The 21,905-nt window shown below is 35.6% G+C and overlaps 1 pseudogene; it reads right to left on the bottom strand.

Annotated features, from left to right (window-relative positions):
* Positions 1 to 8,753: 8,753 nt before the first annotated feature.
* On the bottom strand, positions 8,754 to 11,475 carry LOC149262565 (developmentally-regulated G protein 3 pseudogene; annotated as a pseudogene).
* Positions 11,476 to 21,905: the final 10,430 nt, after the last annotated feature.

A 21,905-nucleotide genomic window follows, 5' to 3' on the forward strand; every position in this document is an offset into this window, starting at 1 on the left:
TTGTAGGAGTGGGAAAAGATAAATGGTCCATATGGAATTGCATCAATTTTCCTTTAGGTGAAAATGTCCTACGACCATTATTTTTTGTAGTTAGAAATCCTATGCATATGAATCATGCATATTGAACTTGAAGTAAAACTATTCTTAGAAAATGATGTTTCCCGAAACTCACAAGTGCTAAATGGTCCAACACTTCCTGGGTGCTAATTCTGGAAAGCCTCTAATCTCATTGTAGTCTTATGAACCCCATTTACTATTTCTTCGGAACAATGGATCAATCTTGTTTTCTCCGTTCTCTAATTGGTGAATAGATTATAAAGACCCCAAGGCATACAAGAAGCTTAAAAAAGGCTCGTCCCTACATTAGATTATTCCCATTGCATGGGATCAAGTCATAGTGTGTTAGTTATTTCTAATATGGATCTACAGTGAAGCCATATATATTAGTTATATCACACATGGAAAGTTCTCTTTCTATAAACCATATCCTGATTGTCTCTTTGTTTGGTGATCTAACTGCATGAATATCTATTGAAAGTATTTATCATATGATCAATGTAGCGCAACCTTTCAACAATATGTATGTCTGTTATGGTGTGAGAAAAATTGAGGCGTTGAGCATATTGGTAATGCTGGTGATTGAATCACAAGAACTGTTATCATATCAATGAAGCTAGTTTTAAATCACATTTACAATGTTGATGCGTTTGGAAATGTGATTAATGAATTAAAAAGAGACCAATCCCATGCTAGTCATGGTCTTTGTCAACGTGAAATCACAGTTTGGAGTTATAGTACAAGTGAAGATTGCAAATGCGCTTTAATAATTAATAGAATAGGTAAGAAGGGCCAAACGCAAGTTGCATTGCTATGCCACAGGGCTGATAAGGACTGTGAATGTGATTTGCAATCTTAGCTTTGTCGCATCTCATGTTTGTAGTGCAAGTTGCATTTTGGAATTATGCGATAAATTTATCGCACATGTTGTACTCAGTGAGGTGGTAGGTCACAACCTTAGAGTGTAGAGATGAATTGTTGCAAATGTAAAATGTGATTTGAATATAAGTGTGAGAGGGGTTTAGGGAAGTTCGCAAATCACAAACTCAGTGGCTAGTGAGGCTGCCACTACACATTGCGATTGTGGTTTGCAACTTCAAAGGTTCTTGAGACAAGCCATCATGTGGTACCTTTTCCTAGATTATTATCAATCCTCTTTGCTTTGCAATAAAATCAACATTAAATAGGTTCACAAAAGTATCAGATATAGGTTCAACAATTCCTTTGGTAACCATAACATAAAGAAACCCTATATCTAAGTCATCACCAATTCTAACAAAGGCATATATCACCTTCACTAATTTCACAATACTAATTGATGAGACTAACTACACAACAAGCTTTCCCATGCTTTTAACCACACTTATATAGGGGGAAAGTGTAGAGAGAACCTCAGGAGATACCATGGGAACATGAATAGCTGTTACAGAGAGCTCACACATCAGGGATCCAACAACAACCTCAACTATTTCTATATCTACATCTTCCACATCTAATCGATAAACACCAAGGCTCTCCAATGGTAGACACAAATGGCTATCTTCATCCCAACCAAATGAAGGCTCTTTAATTATCCAACCAAGGAAATTTGTAGGTGACATCGAATTATCTTGGATTGAAACAAGTGGAGAAATTAACTTTGAGTATGGGTCTAAAAGAAAATGCCTTGCATGAAATCGATTACCTTTGTACCAATTAATATCTCCCCTACAATGATATCCATAGAATGTATAATAACTCAACATATCCATTAAAACATGCCAAACATATTTGGTCCAATTCATATAAGGATCCAAGTCCATCTCTAAAGAAGGATCGATTCTTGTGGCATTGAAGAGGCATAAGACAACATTCTCTGCACTCCTTCAATATAAAGCAAAGTTGGCAGACCTATCCCTATCCATTGGAAATGTAAGAGGATCCAGATTTCCTCAACCAAAGCTAATAGGAAGACAAAAATTCTTACCCAAATGAGTCTCGACCCATCATTGGGACTATTTAATACAAATGTAAGAAATAAGGTGCTTGGCTTGAATCAAATGCCATGTATAGGGTATGGGAACCTGTAACATATTGCTAGAATGGAGTTTTCATAAATTTCTATTTATTTACGGTCATAGACATCATGCCATCAAGAACACTCCTAGCTTCCAGAACTACCAATATTGAAGAATTTTCCTAATATAAACCCCAATGCAAACAAAAATCATGGTCCATATTACCAAATATTCATGTTAGCAAAATCAATGGTTACTTTGTACACTGTATCCACTCTTCTAACAGATGCTTTTACCTATGATTCCGTAGATCCATATGTCCATCAATTTCTCTTTCCACACTCTCTGCCCTTCAATTTATGTAACCCCATAACGCTTGAAAAATCTTCTTTCAACAATGACTTCTTGCTCTTGGACTTATCACATGCTTCTCCGACTTTCTGATTTCTTTTTTCACGGATGAACTTGCAATAGTGATCATAGCTTTTGATTGCTAGACCTTGAGATACATGACTTAATGGAGTCATGCCTTCATTATCCTTGGAATTTATATCTACCCGATCGTGGAGTAAGGCCTCAATTGTTGATAAATCTTCTATTGGGAAGGAATGCCAGACTACCAAATGCAAAGGGGTCATCCCATTGTAATAGAATTTTCTTCCCGTTATGAGATACTTCTAGTGGCGATAAGACTTATGAGATAGTTGCAGTTTGATCCAAACCTTGGGCATACAAAAGACACACATGAGAATAGTTTTTGAAATTTATTAAGAACCCTAATTTATTTAATTTACTTGAAAATAAATAGAGAGGCAATGATGAAACATTATCTGTAAAACAAATGAATGAAAAATGCCATAAATCCTAGTGTAAAGGTTGAAGTCAAACATGTAAGCATAAGCAATGTTCCTCATGGACATATGAGCACATTTAACCTCGATGATAGGAGTTTGACAATTACAATCGACAGGGATATCTATGAAGACGTTGAAAACCACAAGGGGGCCCGAATTTTAGATATACAGGCCAAAATTTTGGGTGATGTTGTAGCAGCTACAACAATTGGCGAACAACTGGTAGAATCTGGTATCTCTGCCTGCATCCTTACAAAAAATAGAGTCGTGTTAATAGTGTAAGTAAGTATTGAATAGTCACTGTCGGTACCCCTTGGGTTAATTGACCTTTTACATATATTCCCTTCCTTTATTTCCCTAGCTAGGTCCTATCAATATTTACACACTAAAACAAGATCTCACACATGTAAGTATTCAATGATGATGCATAAAACATGACATAGGGCTTATTGTATTCAAATATTTAAAGTGTTTTTTTGGTGTTTCTCCACTGCCAATAAGCCTGTTTAGTACCCTAGCGGAGTCACTTAAGAAATCATAAGCATTGTTTCACTACTAGCAGGCCTGTTCAGTATCTTGACGAAGTTTCTTGCATCACCTCTCTACACAAGAATCCTTTCTCAATCATTTACCCTTTGTTTGATTGATTTTATTTTGCATGCACATTGACATCATTTATTAGGTGTTCATTTTGCCAGAGAAGATGAGGGATCCAACTTATTTTATGGGAAAGAGAGGGTTTTCCTTGTTTAAGAAAATAAAGTTTTTTTTTCTGACTTAGTTCTCCCTCATGCCACATTACTACATCATATCTCCAACTGTCAAGTGGATAGTGAAAACATACCATTAAAATATTCAAGACTATGCCAGAAACAAGTTTTAGGTTACATATATAGGTCATATGAACTAATTAGGGTTCCTCACGAGCGCCTCTTCATATTTTCCTCGTTAATGGGTCATACTCATACGAAGAATGTTTAGGACAAGATTTTAATAATTAGATCTATGAGAGGTTTCCTCTTGGAGAAACCATCATAGCCACACAACCATTTGTTTAGGTTTTCAACATTAGGGTAAAGTGACCAAAGAATCTCCTATAGGGTTTCAATATGTGCAAAGAGGCATGTAGGAATCTCACCACAACATACAAGGTTTGCAGGGAGTGTCCATAGAATAAGGCTTCGATGAAAGTGTGAAAGATCATGCAAAACCATGCAACATAGTAAAAAAATGCAATGTTAGGTAATTAATAAAAAAATTCCATGCTAAGTGTAAAAACAAAGCATGACGCAATGCAATAAACAAAGGTACATGTAATATTGGGAAAAATAATGCGGTGCATTGCAATGTAATTCAAGAAAGATCAACTAACTACAACTAAGAGAGCCATGCCATGCTTATGTAGACAATTCGTAAATGAAATGTAAGAAGATGAGTGACAAATAAGTGGATAATATTATAAAATGAACAAAACTACCCGCAATGGAGAAAATTCCACAAAATCATGTCAAAAACCCTAACTAATCTATACCTAAAACCCTAACAATAAAACCATAATAAGTAAACCCTAACTAGTCTAAAACCTAATTTAACTAGATAGGAAATTAAGTCAAGTGAAGTCAAACTTCCAATGCAGCCATTGCAACTTTTCCCAACCTAAAAAAACGAAGTTGTTAACGATGAGACCCAGTACGAAATATTGTGCAAACTTAAAATTTTTTACTTGTAAAACATACACAAGAGCAAGAAGGTCACGTCTGTTGGGAGGAAAGCTTTCCAAAAACGATTGTTCCAACCATGCCACAATTTTTTCCTGATAAAAAAATGATAAAATTGAAAACCTTGAGAATTTATCCTTAGTATTCATTCATTTATTCTTAACCCTAAATCTAGCACAAGAGAGACAAGATGGCGACTGCTTGTAGAGGCATTTTCCAGATAAAGATCTTCTAGGCAGTGACCAATCCTATCATGGTATTCAATATGAACAACTTGAAAACCATGAAAATTTTCCAAAGATGGGCATCCATTGGGTGTGACTCAGATACGAGAAGAATCTAGCATGGTGACCATGATTTAATCTTGTTTAGGCTTTTGTCAAGAACATGAATATCTGACATAACCATCAGCAAGAGTTGAAGTGCCTCATTGCCTTGACAAAATTTTGAACCCTCAAATGGTAGATCATCAAATATCAATGGCCTTGTATGATAAACATATGAATGCATATGGTCATTGTTAACTGTGACAATAAAATAATCAATAACTATATCATTAGTTTGATCATATGTTACAACATTGATAAATTGGTTGCTCAAGGCATACGATTCTTTCAGTGTTAAAAATATAGATGGATAAACCAGATGAGTTTCCTGAAAGAGATGAATCATGTGAATTCTTACCTGACATACAGTGGATTTCCAATCAGAGAAAAGATGGGCAAGATTATTATTCTTTTCCTCTTCATAAGGTAAGATAGCACAAGCTTGTACCTGATCACAATTTGCACTATCTAGTTGAGAATATGGAGAATTTCAAATAATGGTTGGTGTGCTCTCTTAAGAAAACAAATCAGTACAAGGAGTGGTGAATAATGGCTGATAGAAGATGAAAATATTCTCTTGAATGAACATCACCCAGATCAAAATCTTCCAAATATAAGATTTCATCCATGAAATGGCGTTGAAAGGAGAATCACGTGAGGAAATCCTAATCTCACCTAGTTTTGGGATATCATTAGGATCATGAAAACTTAGCATAACCATTAATGAAAGTTGAAGTGCCTCAATTTCCTAATGATTACTTGAACCTTTAGAAGGAATATCAGCAAATTTTAGTGGCTTAGTAAGATCAACAAGTGAATATGAAAAACTATCATCATAGGTACCAATGAATATGTTGTCAATAGGATGGAAATCATTAATGCCACTAATTTGATCAGGTTTGGCACCTGACACATGAGCATCTTCAAGGATTAAGAACGAGGATTTGAAACGATGAGAGGAGTTACTTGAACCTTTCTAGATGTAGAATATTCCTCTTCACCTATTAAATATTTCAAATTGAAAATATCATGAGCAATGGATTCAATATTTTCACATTCTGATTGTGAGACAACACCATTATGGCATCTAATTGCAACCAAAACTATTATGATACATATTTAAAGGGTTTGGAGAAACCGATGGTGTGGTGGACTCATCAAATAAATAAGGGTAAATAAGATGAAAATACCTAAGTGAAGAGGCATCTATTCGAACAAAAATTGATTCAAGACTTGAATCGTGCACATTATTGTTAGATTGAGGAAGAAATGGATTAACATGCATTTTATTATTTGTGGATTTGACTATGGCGTTAGTATAATTCGAGACATGGCATCACTCATTGCAAGAAGGTGAATGTGGGATCATACTACGAGGAGGTTCATGAATAGATCCTGGGAGATGTTCAATGGGATTGACTTAGATCTCATCAACAACTTGATTTTTAGGTTGTCCCTTTTCGACAATATTTATGGAAATTTTGAAAGTAAGAAAACATGGTTCCTTTTCTTGTAAGCTCTCTTCACTACCTATATTATTAATGGAAAAAATTTCACTAGGTAATGAAGCTGCAGGAGGATGAGAAATTTCACAGGTGGTAATGTTCTCCTTAGAGGGTTGAGATTTTTCCTGACTCATAGAAGCTGGAAAGAAAAAATTGGGGATAAGATCTCGCTGATTTATAACTTATAGATTACCAAAATTATCACCGAAATTAGTGTTCATTTTAGATTCAAATTGTTGCATGAGAAAGGAAAACCAATCGCTGGAAATGTTCCCCCAAATACATCCAATCCACATCTCTCTTAGGAAATTGATAACAATGATGGAAAAAACTATCAAAAAAATATTCAAATGATTCATGTGGTTTCCATATTAGCTCATTGAAATTTTTAAAGAAACTTTGAAAATAATACCTGCCAAAAGTATGATGAATTTCCTTGATGAACTACTCGAAAGAATGGATAGACATAATTGACAATGTTTTGCATCATTCCTTGACGCGACCTCCATGCATAAGGGTGAAAATTTTTCAAGTACCACCTTCACAATGTACTTCATTAGAAACTCTAAACTGAAGAAATTGATGTGTATGTTCAAGCACAAATATTTCACCCTTGCCATGAAACTTATTCAACGATAAGTGATGAAAAATTTCCATAGGGATTCAAATATTTGGATTTAAAAAAAAAAAATCCAGGATAAATATTTGGGATGGATCCATTTGAAGGTATGATGTTTTGATATAGGCTCCATGGGCTCAGGTTGTCATCTATCCCTCCTTCTAGCACAAAACATATTTTGGGGAAGAAATGTCTCGACACTAGTTAGGGGGTCTCCTGGTGTGAAGTCCCAATTAGATATCACACCATATGGGATAGGATCCCCATCCAATATGTGGGCCTGAATACCACCATGAATACTTTTCTCCTAGCTGTCAAACATGGATATGTTAGAGCGAGGGAAAGAATGAGATGCCTAAAAAACGGGAATGGGATTAGCTCATGATTAATAACATGCAAAATGGAATACAAGAATGTTAAAACAAGACGATAAGAAGAAGCATGCATCAAGATGAGTTAGTGAGCTAAAACCATCTCAAACATATATAAAGTGGAAAGTTCCATAATTTAATTGTAAATAAATTCATAATAAGTTACCTACATAGCATGAAATAGTAAAGCAATGAATCAAAGAAAACATGCAAGAAATAAACCAAGAATTAGTTCATTAACATATCACCCACATGAAAAAACACATAAAAAATACGGAAATACAGGATAACCAATACAACCACCATAGTGATGCATGGGAATTGATGCCGAAAGTGAAGAATTTCTTATTATCCATGTTGCCGATTCAAGTACATATTAAAAATCCCATCAAAATCCAGTAGTGGAACATGGGCTACTCATACCTTCTTATAAAGAAAAACCCTAACCTCACTAAAACTAACCCTACTAGTTTCCAAGAGTTGAGGGCCTCTAGCTCCTTAAGCACAAAAAAACTATCTAATGCTAGTCCTAGCTAAGGTGTTAAAGTCCCATTAAATGAGGCATGAGGGTATATTTTTAAAAATGAGGTGATTGTTCACCTACTATGAGCTCTTTCTTATCCTTGTGACTCTTGAACTTCCTCACAACTCTCTCATGTCTAATGACTATCACATGATCAAACGATTTTTTCATAGCTACTAGCATTATCATAAGAAACATTTACATTATGATAGGATAGAGGTCATGAAGAGAGTAGAGACCATTATTGGAAACCCTAGAGTACTTTTTGCCAATGTTGTTGCAAAGTCGTGGAGACTTGCGTGAGTTGATGAGCAGGTTGCGATTTTCATTGGTTGTATTGAATGTCTATTTTCCTCCTACTGCATCTTCCATCAAGTATATTAGTTTTTAGGAATGATATCAACACCCCACAACTTGGTTGACATAGTGCCTTGGGTATCCATATTTTAGAAGTCTATATGGAGCCAACTCACTTAGTTGTCGAAACCCTAGGCACACAACCTTTATGAGAAACCTCTAGCTAACATCAATGGCCCACAATATTATTAGCTTATAAAAGTTGCATTGTAAGACAATTTACTGGTGCATTGACAATATCATAGATTATTGCTCTTAACTTGATTCTATCTTCCTTTTCATAGGTCAACAATCTTTTTACCAACAAACAAATCACATGGTCATATATATTGCAATCAAATAACAATAATAAAGACATGACATATTAACCAAAAGAAAGATGTTAATATGGACCCAAGTACAATCCTTTTTTACATTGCAATATTATCAAGATATGTATAGCTCGTGCAAGATTATTCTAATCTTCCCTAACTGTGTTTTGGAAGAAGTCAGTTTCCAACAATCATGTCCTCCTTTCAAACAAATACAAGCAGGGTCCTTGAGACCATGCTCATCCTCTAATTCATGATCCTTCCTAACTATTTGTGTTTTTTTTTTTATGCTAGAACCCTATACCAATGCATATTTAGATTGTTTCAACATATCCTTATGGATTTGAGTAAAAAAAACCTTCAATAGTTCATGATTTAGATGAAATAATAACAATATCTTAATAGTTCGGATGCACTCCCTTGGGATTTGTATATATTCAGGTCAAACTTAAGTACTCCCATATCTTCTACAACAGGCCATCCAAATTCCATTCCAGGTAGGCACTGCTGGGTATTAGTGAGGCAATTTATCCAAAATCTCCAATTCCTCGAGGGTTATTTGGTAAATCTTGTTAACAATCATAAATGAAAGGCATATATATGTGACTAATTTCAATCACATCTATAAGGTCATTTTCAATTTCATCTTATTGAAGATAAATATCAAGATTATGAATCTTGTATTCTCCATAAATTGCCTTAATAGGCTCGAGGTCCAAGTGTGTGTTGGCCACAATATATGTGAAATTTATTCGGCTCTTGTCCCTCATCCCAATTGTCAAATTAGGAGGTTTCTTGTTCAACCTGATTCCAAATCCTTCAATATCTATTTATGTAATGTGCATGTGAGTAATGGGATCGATAACATCAAGAATTATAAAAATACAATTGCAAGTTCTTGCAGTATTGATAACCTGCCTTCCTCTCCCTTTGCCGTCTTTTGCACCTTCAATGATTCTTGGAAGTCCTAGTATCTATAGCTTTGCACCTCTATAATGAATAACACCATGAATGCATGTTAGAGTGGGGAGTTCATATGATACCACCTAAAAGAAGGTACCTACCAAATTGTTCATAAGAGTAGACTTTCCAACTAATCGAAACCCCTCAAGTCAAACATGGGAATATCCACTTGTAGGAGGAGGAAGAATTTCTTGTTGTAATTTAGCAAGATGGGCCTTTAAGAAACCCAAATGTATCCTTGTTTTTCTGTGTTTTTTCCATATTATATGCAATAGGCAGTGCAATGGATCTTTCAACTACACATAGAGGTTCTTGATTGATTTCGCCACTTTTCCTTGCTCAGCAAAATGTGGTGGATTTATTGATAAGAAACCTTTTTGAACCATAGAATCTATTTTTGTGGGTATGGGGAAAGCTAAATGGTCCCTATGGCATTGCATCAATTTTCTTTTAGGTAACGATATATTGCCACTATTTGTTGTAGTTAGAACTACTATGCATAAGACTAGTGGCCACTGAACATGAAATAGGACCATTTTCAGAAAATGTCTTTTCCCAAAAATCACAAGCACTAAATGATCAAACATTTCCTGGTTACTTATTCTAGAAACTCTCTAATCTCATCGTAGTAGTATGAGCCTGAATTACTATTTCTTGGCTAGGAACAATTCACCAATCTTGTTTTCTATGTTCTCGCATTGATGAATGGATTCTAAAGACCCCAAGGCATTTAAGAAGCTAATAAAAGGCTTGTCCTTGCAATGGATTATACCCTTTTCATGGGCTTGATAAAAGGCATGTCCATTCTAAGTAATATGGATCTATAGTGAAGCCATATATATCAACCATATCACACATGGAAAGTTCTAATTCCATAAACCATATCCCAAATATCTCTTTGTTTTGCGATCCAACTGCAGGAATAACCGTTGAAAGTATTTCTCTTGTTATCATCAAGTGCAACCTTTCAACAATATGTATGTATGTTATGGTGTGAGAAAAATTGAGGTGATGAGCAGTTTGGTAATGCTAGAAATTGAATCACAAGCATGATTATCATATCACTGAATCTAGTTGCAATTCACATTTATAATGTCGATGCATTTGGAATTGTGACTAATGATTTTCCAAGAGATGAATCTCGTTCTCATCACAGGTCTTTGTCAAAGCGCAATCACAGTTTGGAGTTATAGTACAAGTGAGGATTGCGACTTAATAGAATGGGAAAGAAGGGTTAATTTTAGGTCATTTGCTAGACTATAAGGATGATAAGGACTGTGAATGCGATTTGGGATCTCATACGAGTCACATCTCATGGTTGTAGTGCAAGTCACATTTTGGAAGTGTGTGGTAGATTTCACATACATGATGGACTTAGTGAGATCGTAGGTCACAACCTTAGCAGAGACAAATCATTGCAAATGCAAATTTTTATTTGCGACTAAGTGTGACAGGGGATTAGGGAAGGTCGTAAATCGCAAACTCAACGGCTAGTCAGGTTTCCATTACACATTGCAATTGCAATATATGACTTCAAAGGTTCTTGAGACGAGCCATGATGTGGTAACTTTTCCTTGATTATTCTCAAGCCTCTTTTCTTTGCAATAAAATCAACTTTGACTAGGTTCACAAAAGTATCAGATATAGGTTCAACAATTCCTTTAGTAAGCACGAGGCAAACTTGTATCCAATTCAACACTAGTTTTAGCGGAGGCATATATTACCTTCACTGATTTCACACCACTAACTGCTGACACTAACTGCACAACAAGCTTTCCAAAGATTTCTGCCACACTTACGTAGGGTGAAAGTTCAAAGAGAATCCTAGGAGAGACCATGGGAGCATTAACAGTTGTTTCAGAGAGCTCTCCCATGAAGGCTCCAACAACGACCTCAACTATTTCTATGACCTCACCTTCCACATTTAATAAATAAATACCAAGACTCTCGAATGGTAGACATGGATGGTTATCTTCATCCTAATCAAATGGAGGCTCTTCAATTAACAAGGCAAGTTAATTTGTAGGTGACATCAAATTATCTTGGCTTGAAACAAATGGAGAAAGTAACTTTAAGTATGTATCTAAAAGCACACGCCTTGCATGAAATTGTCTACCTTTGTACCGATTAATATCTCCCCTACACCGATATCCATAGCATGTATAATGCACCAACATATCCAATGATAAATTCCAAACATCTCTAGTCTGGTTCATATAAGTGTCCACATCCATCTCTAAAAAAGGATCATTGCTTGTGGAATTGTAGAGGCATAAGAAAACATTCTCCACACTCCTAATATAAAGAAAAGTTGGCAGATCTACCCTTTCCCATTGAAAATCCAAGAGGATTTGGCTTTCCTCGACCAAAACCAACAGACAAACACAAATATTACCAAAATGTGTCTTGACCCAAAGATCATTAGGACACTTTAATACAAATGTAAGAAATAAAGGTGCTTGGCTTGAATTAAATGCCAATTCTAGGTTCTAGGAACCTGTATAATCTTGCTGGAACAGAGCCTTCACAAATTATTTTTTATTTAGAGTCATAGACGTCGTGCCATTAGGAACAATACCAACATCTAAAACTACCAATATTGAAAAAATTGTCTGATATAAACCCCAACACAAACATAAATCATGGTCCATATCACAAAATATTCATGGCATGAAACTTCAATGGTTACTTTGTACACTATATCCACTCTTCTAACAAATGATTTAAACTATGATTTTGTATATCCATATGTCCATCATTTTCTCTTCCCAACACTGTCTTCCCTTCAATTTATGCAACCCCACAACTTTTGACATCTCTTCTTGCAACAATTACTTCTTGCTCTTGGACTTCTCACATGCTTCTCTAAATTTATGCTTTCCTTATTCATCGAGGTAAACTTGCAATACTGATCACAACTTATGATTGCAAGGACCTTGAGATAGATGACTTAATGGAATCATGCCTTCATTACCCTTAGCATTGATATCTACCTAATTTTGGAGTGAGGCATGAACTATTGAGCAATATTTTGTTAAGAAGGAATGATAGACTACCAATTACAATAAGGTCATCTCATCCTAACAGAAAATGCTTCCCATTACGAGCCACTTCTAGTGGCGATAAGCCTTTTGAGTTGGCTAAAGTTTGATCCAAACCCTGGGCATACAAAAGACACACATTAGCATAGTTTTGGAAATTTATTAAAAACCCTAATTTAAACACAATCAGAGAGGCAATGATAAAACATTGCATGTAAAACAAATTAATGCAAAATTCCATAAACCCTAATGTCAAGGTTGAAGTCAGATATGCAAGCATAGGAAGGGTGCCTCATGGACATACTAGCACTTATAACCTCTAATAAAAGAGTTTGACCATTACAATTGACATGGATATCTGTGAATACCTTAAAAAGCATAAGGGGACCCACATTTTAGATATATAGGCTACACTTTTGGGTGATATTATAGCGGATACAACAAAGTCATATATGGCTCACCTCAGAGAGGTAAAACTGCTAGAGAATGAATTGGATAAAATCAGAGAGCCTATAATGTAAATAAAATCTTTATGTAATAGTTTTCAGTAGACATCCAATATAATTGAAATATTATTTTCCCTTAATATATCTTTTCATAATTCAAACCACACAATCACTAATATTGACAAAAATAGGCAAGAATGACATACCTAGAATAGGTTCATGCCATCTCCATTCTAGACCTGGACTCTTTATTTTTCTCCATTGAAACTTGATTTAGCCTTTTCTAAAAATACATGCAACACAACAACATCGCAATATAAAAATAAATGGAATGTATACTTGAAACTGAAAATTAAGTTGTCACTTATAGATTATGCATTGAACATAGAAAATACAGACAAGATCAAGTGCTATAGCACAAGTATTTGAATATTTTAACATAGTAATAAACAATTTAGTTTATCTTAGGTAGGAATTATTATTTTAACCCAACTGGATTATATTAATTAACATACCCAATTAGGAGGTTGTTCCATGTAGCTAGCATTATGTTGACAGTGATGGATACCACTAACATACAAGGGATCTCCCCGATATGAGGTCTAAATTAGACCTCACAACGTTTGGTGTAGGGTTCTATTGACACTGCAATCCCTACACTTGAATTTTGGAGCCTATAGAGGATATTACAATCTGTCATCCTATGGTTACTCCATGGTCATTTGATGTTTTCTGAAGAGTTTAATTCTTCTTCCTAGTTTTAAACTGTCAAGTCACTTGCACACACATGATCAGTCTTTGATGAGTTCATAAGCACACTTCTTGTATGAAAGCTTGAACATGCATAACACCATCCATCAAGACAGTGCCTATTTGATGTTCAACTCATATCGATAGTCAGTGCATGCTTTTATTGACAATCACCCCTCACTTTTTTTGTGTATGTACTTATATTTTGGTGAGTCTTCTCAACTGTCATCTTTTGCACACTTTCACTTTCACAAATGTCGCTTTCACATTCACAGCTATAACTTTTGATTGTTTTAACTTTAATAAGTGTCATTTTCATGTTATCCACACTTTATCATGTGTCACTTTCAAGGTCGTTCAAACTTTCAAGTCTCACCTTATGTTTTCCTCATGTTGCAAGTGTCACTTTTGTGGTTTTTAGTCCTGAATGTGTCTTGCTTTTTCACATCTCCAAATTTATCTTTGGCATACTCTTTTGTACTAGATGGTCTTACATATCATTAGAATATGTCCCTAAAACATTCCTATAGGTTACACGCCTTTTGGTCACAATCATCACTTCTATCGTAACTTGTGTTCTAAGTGTTGTAATGTGTCGTTTGCACTATTGCACTTAGAAATAAGTGTCACTTTGCTGTCATTTCAAGGTGTGGTTGTTCTTCATGAGTCTTGCGTATCCTTCTGTATTATATTGATGGTTTATATATGTGATCCATTTTTGAGTCGTGTTAGGATGAATTTATCTCCTACTATGCTAGTCCCACACTGAACCATTTTGGGAGCCCTTCTTGGTCATCCTACTCAATGGAAGCTGTAAAGGCATAAATCCTCTTACTAGGTCATGAGTGCAACTTATCCATGAGCCTCATTGATGTATCTTTTCCTCCCATACTTGTGCACTAAGTATTTTTTAAGGTATCCTCCCTCTCATAGTGCATTAGTACCTCCTAGGTTTAGTGACCTAACATTTTTCTGCCTCCCTTAGTGAAAAGCGCAGCCCAGATGAACAAGCAGCCATAGTTGGAGAGAATTGAACCTCCCAAGCCTAAGCTCACTTCATAAAAATAAAGCACACTTCAAAAAAATGAAGCGAACTTCAAAACAACGAAGCACACTTCAGAGCAATGGAGCACACTTCGGAACAATGAAGCACACTTTGAAAGAACAAGGCCTTCTCTCCCTTTGAGCGCATGGAGCACTCACAAAGCATGAAGCCTTTGAGTGCATGGAACACTCATGAAGCATGAAACCTTTGAGTGCATAGTACACTCATGAAGCATTAAGCCTTTGAGTGCATGGCACAAACACGAAGCACAAAGCCTTCATCCTTCCCTTAGGGCACATTCTGCACTCTTGAAGCATGAAGCCTTCATCCTTCCCTTAGGGCGCATGGTGAACTGTTGAAGCACGAAGAATTCATCCTCCCCTCTTCCCTTAGGGAACATAGTGCAGTCACAGATCCTGAAGCCTTCATTTGAGCACACTCCTTTGACTCGAAGAACCGCGCCCTCCTAGTTCCTATTGAGTGCACAAGTGCATGGGAAGTCTTGAAGCCTAATCCCTTGTTCCTTCATTGTGTGCCCTTGTGCCCTCTTATGTCCCTTGAGTGCACAAGAGCACCCTAAACCAACAAATTATTCTCCTTCGTGCTTCAAACCTGTGCCTTGTGATGAGCCTTAGTATTGCAACAATAATGCTGCAACTCCCAAGGCTACAAAATTTAATTATCAACCCGGGGTTCTTAAAAACTTAAGAGGTATCAAAACTAAATGTGAAACATACAATTGTCCCTCCTTTTCTGTCATGATTTAATAGAGTGCATGTAATGAAATCAAATCCTAACTAGTTGCAAAAATGGAAATGCTCGAAATGGAAACCTTAACCTATTGCAAGAAAGAAAATACAAGGAAAAAATATTCTAATTACACAAAGTAGAGATCATTAAATAAATATTAATAATTATATTTCAAAGAGTTTAGATCCATTGACAGATTTCATTGATGTGGCTATCAAGAAAATCATTATTGTATTATCCAATTCATAAATTTGTCCATTAACCCAATTCACTAAGATGTTTTGCATGGGCAAAAAGGAAAGTCATAAGTGGAGTTTATTCCTCATCAACCATTGAGTTAGAGCCTAGGGGTTATTATTCAACCCTAAGGGACACAAACCAAACTTTTTGTGCAAATTTGGGCAAGTATATACATGCTGGAATAGTGCTATATGAATTTGCTACAGGAAACAGGTTTGCTACATGAAGATATAATTAACCAAATGAACAAGAAAATCAAATAAAAATTAGATGGGATTTTTTTTTTGTTTTTTGTTTATTGAATAGGATGTATTAGGTCTCCATTACAAGTTAAATCACTCAAAAATACCCCTGTTAACACATGATAAAAAATAATAGAAAATTACTAGTCTAAAATTTAGAAATTAGAGAACTAGTGAGCTAGTTAATCTATCAAATGCCTAACCTAATCAAGTGAGAATGAAATGGGGTGAATTTTTTTATTAACTGAACACTTTTTGTGATCTAATTCAAGTGGAATAAACTTTATTGAATCTCGTTAGCATGTTATAAAAAATAGCAGAAATTTACTACTATTTGCCACAAGGGACTTCTAGAAATTTAGTTTTGGGAATGAAAAAACTAATCCAAGTAGCTGAATGATTATTATGACCTTCCAAAGCTGTTAAAAGGATGAAATAATGATTTTTATCATGCAAAAGAACTTAATTCAACGATTTGACCCAGTCCTACAACAAGAAATCATCAATACTAAATGCAAAAATAGAAATAGACAAGAACAAGAGATGCATGTGAGTAAGAAGTGAAAGGAAGAAAATTAAATGATACAAAAGGGATCTGAGGCTCTTGGGATGGCCAAGACCAAGTAAAATCAGATTCATATGAAGGAGACCAAGATTTAGACGCTGAACATGGCACCAATCTTCATTATTTCCATCAATACAATTACCTCCCTACAAGAAATGAAAGTGGACTTGCAAAAATAAAAGTGTTCTCCACAAGAAGACTAAGAAAAATCCACCCCTAGAGGAAAATTCGAATTCGTACTTATACAAAATGATTAGGAAGAATTTTCCTTGAAATGAGGAAGCTTTCCCCTCCAAAATCAATCAAATATTGGATTTGGTTCCCAACACTAGGAATCTGCATTAAATGAAAGGGAACACATTCCTATATTTTCTCAATCATTGGCGCTCCAGATTTTGTGCATGATTTCATGATATATTGTAGATTTATTATTCAATATTTATCCTCTTGTAGTAGGGAGCAAGTCCCTAAATTATCTCACCCTCGAAATCTTCATAATCTTCCCAATATTCTCACAATATTCCACAAAAATAAATAATATTAGGCACAAATATGCAATTATCCATAAACCTTCCTAATGAACATATTAAAGTTAAAAATACATTATCTAATGCAAAAAGAGAGGTTTAATGTGATGAAGGATGGTCAGATAGGCCTTAATTTATGTCTAATTTGGAGGCCCATCATACCCCCCACTGAAAGTGTTGCTCATCTTTTGACAAACTTAGTGACCTCATTATGTCTCATTTATGTCCCTAATGGCCTCTCTCTTGTACATTCCTGCCTTTCTCCCCTTATGAAATATGGGTTCTTGAAGATTTTTCGGTTTGGAAAGGTCTTCCACATCCTTTTCCAATCTCCTGCTACCTTTTTCCACCATTTGGACACCTCTGAAACCCTCAAAACGCCCTTAGATGAGATCCTGTAGCAACACAAAGCATCCTATAGCAGACCTGTAGTATTATGTAGCACATCACAAAATCTATCAAATATTGACCAAAATTGCACCTCATGCTTAATTTTTGCCTCTTACCTTTCTATAACATCTTCTAGGCCTTGGAAAAAAACTAGAAAGAGATTAGAGACCTCTTGGAAAGCCTCTTTTCATTACTGCGGTTTGAGTTCTATTTTGATGGTGAATGCATTCTTGCCTTTTCTTGCCTTCTTCTTCTCTTTTGTGGCCTAGATGATTTCCTAATGGGATTTGGAGTTATTTGTTTGGTTAGGTCTCTCTTAGGCACTGCTATTTTGGTTTTTAGCACAATTTGTTCCTTTCTTCCATCTTGTAGTAGCTTTCTTATATTTTCTAGAGGAAGGATCATTTCATGCTCACTCAAAAATAATTACAATTCCCCTTGTTATCTAGCTCAATTCAAAGGAAGCATCCATGTTTCATTTTTTTATTTGTAAAATTTTATCAAAAATTTTCCATAGGTTGTACTATTGAAAAAAAATGCAAATTTTGCAGGCTTCTTGTTCACATATGGCAAGGAGAAATATGTATTTACACTTGATTTGGGTGTTTTCCTTTGAATCCTAGGGTTTGGGAGTGAAATTACTTTAAATCAGGTCTTTTGCAACGACTTTCACCTTCCTGTAGCATCTCTATTTTTCCTGTAGCACACAATCTATCTTTCCTGCAACAACCATGTTTCTCCTGTAGCAACACTTTTTTGTTTTGTAGTGACGCAAAATCATCTTGCAGCTAGTCAGTATTGGCTCCCTAGGTGTTTGGCTTTCTCTATGAGGCTTGGATTGCTTCCCTTAGCTTGGAGGGAGGTTATTCCTTTAATCTGCTCCTTATTTCCCTCTAATTTTTCCTTTTTCTAATAGTTCAATTTCTTAATTTGAGTATGATTGTTGAGGGAGGTTGAGGCTTCTGACCCATCCTTAGCTTATAAAACCTCATCTCTCATGCATTGACAACAAACTTCTAGTTATAATACGCTCAAGAGAAGAGGTGATGAATATTGCATACTTGTACCTACCTAATGGTTGCTAGAGAGGCATGCATAATGCTATTGAGTTTCCGATAGATCCATGCTTCCCTGGAGGTGATAATTTTCTTTGTTTTCTTCTGCATAGATCTTCATAGCTCGATGATTCTTTGACTGATAACTAGCTCACAAAAAGATAAAAAGATAGATCAACGCCTTACAATTCAGCCTCTTCAAGGGGGCAACCTCCTTTACATTACACAAATGAACAATTCTTGTATGATTCAAATGACAAAACCTCCTTTTCTATATATAGGAGTCTAAGGGGACACAATATAACCAAGCCGGCCTAACAATAATAATATAAAGGCACAAAAATAACAATAGTGGGATTCTATGGGGCACAATAATAACAATACGGGAACAATAGGGGCACAACAATAACAATAAGGGATACAATGACAATAGTAATGGGGGAATCACTAGTATTATAGGGACCTAACATGCCCCTCTCCTTCAAAAAAGTGTTGTCCTCAATGCTTGAGTAGTTTTGGGTGCTTCTGTATAAAATTCTCACCCTCCCATGTGGAATCTTCAACGAGTAAGTTCTTCCACTTGATGAGATACTCTGAAATTGATCGATTGCGTAGCTGTCGAGTTCTTGTTTCTTTGACTGCTTTAGGTTCCAATATGATTTTTTCTTCCTCATCAAGTTCTGACATTATTGTTTGAACTGGAATATTGTCACCTATAACCTTCTTTAAGCATGAAACATGGAAAATTGGGTGCACTAGGGAAGCTGCAGAAAGTTCCAATTTGTATGCCACAGTACCTATCTTTTGAAACACCTTGTATAGATCATAATACTTTGGTGATAATTTATTATCCTTATTAGCTTGTTTGAGGGAAATTTTTTTATATGGTTGTAGCCATAGGAATACCCAATCACCTACATCAAAACTTCTTTCGCTATGATGTTGATCTGCCTGTTGTTTCATTCTATTCTGCGCCAAGGTAATGTTATCCTTTAAGAGTTGGAGAACTTGTTGCTGATGCTCAATGTGATCTTCCACTGCTTGAACCTTAGAATTTTCTCTTAAATATGATGTGATGGATGGTAGATGATATCCATAAAGTGCCATAAGTGGGGTCATTTTTGTTGCGGTATGGAAGGAAGTGTTATACCACCATTTAACCAAAGGCAACCATTTGACCCATTGTGTCTATTTATCAGATACAAAGCAATGAAGATATCCTTCCAAACATTTGTTTACTATCTCAGTTTGCTCATCATATTGAGGATGATAAGATGAGCTATGAGCTAATTGAGTCCCAAGATAAGAAAATAATTCTGTCCAAAAATTTCCAGTGAAAATGGGATCTCTATCACTTACAATAATCTTTGGGTTTCCATGTAGCTTTTGAATTGTTTCCATAAATGTAGTAGAAACTATACTCGCTTTAAATGGATGAGATAATGCACAAAAGTGTGCATACTTGGTAAGTCTATCAACTACCACCATGATAACACTCTTTCCTTTATACTTGGGTAAACCTGTGATAAAATCCATTGAAACCTCCTCCCAACGTTGGCTTGGAATAGATAAGGGTTGTAATAGTCCTGGGGTCTTAATTGTTTCAACTTTATTTTGTTGGAAAACCAAACATTCCGCCACAAACTTTTGAATATCCGATTTAATGCCATCCCAAAAAAAATCCTTCTTAACCCTGTGGTAGGTTTTTAGAAATCCTGAGTGCCCTCCTAAGGGAGAGGTGTGCAATTCCCTAATAATATTTTGTTTGAGTTGGGAATTCTTACATAGGTATAACTGATCCTTGTACCGCAACGGATCATTTTTCCAGCTAAATGTATCAGATGTACTCGGATCTTGTTGTATCTTTTGAATGAGTGCCTACACTTCCTCATCATTCTTTCATTCATCCCTTGCTTGGTTTATCTAATCTGGTTGGATAATAGAAATGGCGCAAAGAAATGCTTCCACATCCTCATCCTTTCTTGAGAGTGCATCTGCTACAACATTTTGCTTCCCTTTTTTGTAGATGATTTCAAATTCATACCCCAACATCTTTGTGACCCATTTTTGCTATTATTCTGAAGATAATCTTTGTTCCAAAAAGTATTTAAGACTATCATGATCTATTTTTACCTTGAAGTGTCTTCCCATTAGGTAGGGTCACCATTTCTTAAGTGCATGTAGTATTGCCAACATTTCCTTCTCATAAATAGCTTTGTGTAAATACTTTCCTTCGATTGAATGACTTTCGAAAGCAATGGGTCTTTTTTCTTGCATTAAAATGGCACCAATTCCATTTCCTGAGGCATCACATTCCACAATAAAGGTTTTTGTGAAGTCCGGTGTAGCTAAGACTGGTGCTTGGCACATTTCCTCTTTAAGATGTTCAAAGGCCTTTGTTGCTTCTAGAGTCCATGAGAATGCATCTTTCTTCAATAATGTTGTTAGAGGTGCTGCTATTCTCCCATAATTCTTAACAAACTTGCGATAATACCCTGTCAACTCGAGAAATCCTCGTAGATGCTTTATGGATGTGGGGATTTTCCATTCCTTAATGATTTTAATTTTTCTAGGGTCTATCTTAACACCTTCATGAGATACAATATGACCCAGATATTCCACATCTTGTACTCCAAAGAAAAATTTGGACATTTTTGCATATAATTGTTTCTCCTCCAATAGTTTGAGCACCATGTCAACATGTTGGACATGATCCTTCCAAGACTTGCTGTAGATTAGTATATCATCAAAAAATACTAACACAAATTTCCTAAGGAAGGGTTTTAAAATGGAATTCATCAAACCTTGAAATGTAGAAGGTGCATTAGTAAGGCCAAAAGGCATGACCAAAAATTCATAATGATCCCTCATGAGTTCTAAATGCTGTTTTTGGAATGTCTTCAGTCTTCATTCTGATTTGACAATATCCTAAACGAAGATCCAAATTGGTGAAGTAAATTGATCCATCCAATTCATCCAATAATTCATTAATGACAGGAATGGGAAATTTATCTTTAGTAGTGAGGTTGTTGAGCTCCCTATAATCTGGACACATGCGCCATGATCCATCCTTCTTGTGAACCAATACTACTGGAGCAGAGAAAGAACTTTGACTAGGTTGAATTATACCAGCCTCCAGCATTTCTACAACCATATGTTCAATTTCACTCTTTTGGACATAGGGATATCTGTAAGGCCTGATGTTTGGAGGAACACTTCCTGGAACCAAATTGATAGCATGATCATGATCACG

This window comes from Pinus tabuliformis, chromosome 6 (assembly GCF_031772625.1).
Source record: "Pinus tabuliformis cultivar Carrire ecotype Pingquan chromosome 6, CPIR1, whole genome shotgun sequence".
Taxonomy (NCBI): domain Eukaryota; kingdom Viridiplantae; phylum Streptophyta; class Pinopsida; order Pinales; family Pinaceae; genus Pinus; species Pinus tabuliformis.